The sequence below is a fragment of the Wolffia australiana genome, chromosome 16 (assembly GCF_029677425.1).
Source record: "Wolffia australiana isolate 7733 chromosome 16, ASM2967742v1".
Taxonomy (NCBI): Eukaryota; Viridiplantae; Streptophyta; class Magnoliopsida; order Alismatales; family Araceae; genus Wolffia; species Wolffia australiana.
The window spans coordinates 12,808,455-12,812,140 of record NC_135850.1 but is presented as its reverse complement, the minus strand read 5'-3'; the positions used below and the strand labels follow the sequence as shown (position 1 = coordinate 12,812,140).

At 33.5% G+C, this 3,686-nt stretch overlaps 1 long non-coding RNA gene across 1 annotated transcript; it reads right to left on the bottom strand.

Moving 5' to 3' along the window:
• Positions 1-707: 707 nt before the first annotated feature.
• Positions 708-3,465, bottom strand: LOC144713896 (uncharacterized). The gene is made up of 3 exons (XR_013584188.1): positions 3,278-3,465; positions 1,878-2,074; positions 708-825 (listed from the first exon to the last, which is right to left on the bottom strand). It is a non-coding gene; the product is annotated as an uncharacterized LOC144713896 (long non-coding RNA).
• Between the last annotated feature and the right edge of the window lie 221 nt (positions 3,466-3,686).

Here is a 3,686-nt window from a genome sequence, read left to right as displayed (position 1 = left end):
AACATAGATCATCAAATTCTGAATTTTCAAATTCACCACCATGATCACTACGAATAATCTTTATATCATGTTCAAAAAGATTTTTAGTTTTATGAACAAAACTTTTGAAAGCTTCAAAAGTTTTGCTCTTATGAGATAAAAAATAAACCCATGTAAATCTAGAAAAATCATCAACAATAACAAAACAATAGAGTTTACCACCTAAACTCATTACCTGATTAGGACCAAACAGATCTAAGTGTAACAAATCAAAAGGTTGCTTCGTGGAGATTAGGTTCTGAAGTTTAAAACTGGATCTACTATTCTTTGACTTAATACAGGTTTCACAAATCTCATGTTTTGTATTAAGATTTGGAGGAACACCTCTGACCAACTTATTCTTGTGAAGTTTGATTAAGTTTTTATAATTAATATGTCCTAACCTTCGATGCCACAATTCAATATCATTATCAAGATAATTTGCAATCAAACACACTCTAGAATTTTTTATCATATTTAAATCTACAACATACATATTCTTTTTCCTATCACCCTTAAACAATAACTCATGTGTGATTTCATCATAGATGTTGCAACCATTACGATGAAATTCCACAATCATTTGATTATCACACAGTTGACTAATGCTGATAAAGTTATGATTCAATCCATGAACAAACAAAATGTTACGGGTAATAACTTTATTATCAAAAGAAATTTCACCCATACCCTTGATGATTCCAGTGTTACTGTCTCCAAATGTTACTATGTTTGATGGTTTTTCTTTGTCTCCAGTCATGTGTCTTGAACATCCACTATCCAAGAACCAAACATCCTTTGACTTTCCTGCACACACACTAACAGTTAGTGGTAATATGATTGAACCCATGATGGTTCAACCTTCCATCTCATTGTTAAGTTTTGACAAAAAATTCTGTTTCTGCGATACCACCCACCACAAGTAAAGTCAGAATAATATGGTGCATGATAATCGTTAACATTTCCAGAAATCAAAAAATGGGTATGCGTCATACATTTTAGAAGAAGAATTCCTTCTAGACACAAATTTTCTTTCATCTTTATAATAACTACTTGTATCCTTTGTCTGAATTTGATCAACAAAAATTGTTCCGTCATCATCACAGACAGTATGAGATACCTATAGTTCTTGTTCACAATTAACTCAGAATCCATTTCATAACAAATCTTAGACTTGTTCTGCTTGAACTGATCAGATATAGTCTTATCAACAAATTTAACATTTTCAGAAAGATCCATACTATGTGAGTATTTGTAACCCTGTGCATGCATCACAGATTCATTTAACTCATATGATTTTGAAATCTCTTTGTCATGCTTATACTCATCAACCTTATCAAGTGAAACTGAAATTAAGGTATTACCCTTAATCTGTTTTTCTTGAATTTTTTGAAACCCTAAACCATCCTTCTTATAGGATGATCTTTTAGCATGTAAGATCATATTCAAAGTTTTCTGGCTTCCTAAAAGTCTCTCAAAATCGTTCTTAAGATTTTCATTTTCCCTTTTTAATTCACAGTTGACTATGAAAGCTTTGGAATAATCATTTAATTCTTCAACTTTAATTTTTAGTGAAGAATTTTATGAATGCAATGATGAATTCTCATTCATTAATTCATCATTCCTTTTTGAAACTAATTTTAATTTTTCATTCATTTCATTCAGGATTTTCGAACTATCAGCATTTGAGTTTCTATAACTTTCAATCTCAGCGTTAATCAAAGACAGTTTTGATTTCAACTGAAGAATTTCTTCCTTATATTTCCTAGCTTTAGTTTTGTTCTTCTTGTACTTCTCAAGTAATTCTAAAACAATTTCATTAGATTCATCTAAATCATCATCACCAACAGAAATCATACCTTCTCTTGTCTTTGCCATCATGTATAGGTTTGCCTTTTCCTTGTCACTTTCTGATGAGCTGTCATCACTTGATTCACTCCAAGTTGCCTTAAATGCTTTCTTCTTTCTCTGTTTGTCCTTTGAATTCTTGTGCATTTTTCCTTTGCTCTTCTCATTTGCTGCTCGTTCAGGACATTCATCTCTGAAATGACCTGGCCTGTTGCACCCATAGCAAACTTTAGTATTCTTTTGATTGAATCTTTTCTTTCTTATTAATCTTGCAATCCTTCTAGATATCATAGCTATTTCTTCCTCATCTGACGAAGAATTATTATCTTTAAGAGCTTGAGTTGATCCCTTGAAGTTGATCAACTTATTCAAACTCTTACATAATTAATTAAGGCTTTCATTCTTTGACCCATTTGATTCAGCCTTAAGAGCTTTTGAACTAATTTCACAAGAAGAAGTGGATGCACCATTTCTTCTTGCTTCATTCAGTTCATGAGTAATCAGAGATCCAACAATTTCACTTAAGGATGTTGTCCTTAAATTCTTGGATTCCTCAATAGCTATTACTTTCATTTTCCATTCACTAGAAAGTGAATGGAATAGTCTTGAATAGTCTTTATCCAAACTCTTTAATGCATTGATTAATACATTAAATCGACCCACTAGGTCATGAATATTTTCTCCTGGCTTTTGTCTGAAAGATTCAAAATCATTCACCAAAATGCTCATCTGAGTATCTCTCACTTGTGATGTCCCTTCATGGGAAATTTGAATTTTGTCCCATATTTCCTTGGCCGTTTCACAGCTTGAAACTTGATGAAAAATGTTAGTATTCACGGCACCAAATACAAGATTTCTAGCTGCTCCATTATGTTCTAATTCCTCTACAATATATGAATCAAATCGTTTCTTTATTCCCTTCACCATCATACTCCATACTGCATGCTTCTTTCCCATAGCATAGGCCTCCATCCTAACTTTCCAAATGGCATAGTTTGTGCCATCTAATGTAGGTCGGAATAAAGTATAATGATCACCTCCCATCTCTATAGGACTTGCTGACTACTAATAGTCAATAATGCAAGTACTAGCTCTGATACCAATTGAAGACTAAGAGGGGGGTGAATTAGTCTACTTCTGTATTTATGTTATCTAATTCTCTTTTTAAGATTCCTAGTTTAATATTGTCTCTCAACCACTCTTCTCACCTTAACACAATCTTTTACCCTGCTTGGGGGCACAAGTGCCCTAAATGCAGCCGCGAGAGGTCGTCTAGATCTCAGGACAGTCACAGGCTCAAAGGCCCAGTGAAAGTCCTATAAAAACCGCAATTCACTATATGCGGGGTGAGCGTCACTCTCGCCTTACAATTACACTTAAGTCAAGAATAAGAAAAACTAGAGACGCCTACTCCACACCACCACGGAGCTCCTAACGTCAACCCTCCTTGTCCTGACCCAAGCTAATCTTCTCAGCTTCGGTGACCACCTACCTGCAATAGAACAAAGACCTAGCTTCCCTAGTTGACCCTTGGTCAACACACTAACTTCCAATGTTCACCAATTTCAGTCCAAATATATTTCCAAACTAGATTTATCAAAAAACACTATACTATCAACTTGAGAGTATCACAATGATAAGTCACTTAAAATCAAGTTCAGTTTGATATTATCTAATGTAATATGGATCAAATATTGAATCTGAATAATCAATTTCAATCAAATCAGAATAGTAGAATGAAATCTGAAGGAAATTCAAATTCGATTCAACAATACAAGTCAAAGCTTCTAAGCTCAGTGTCATCAAACTAAATCAAATAA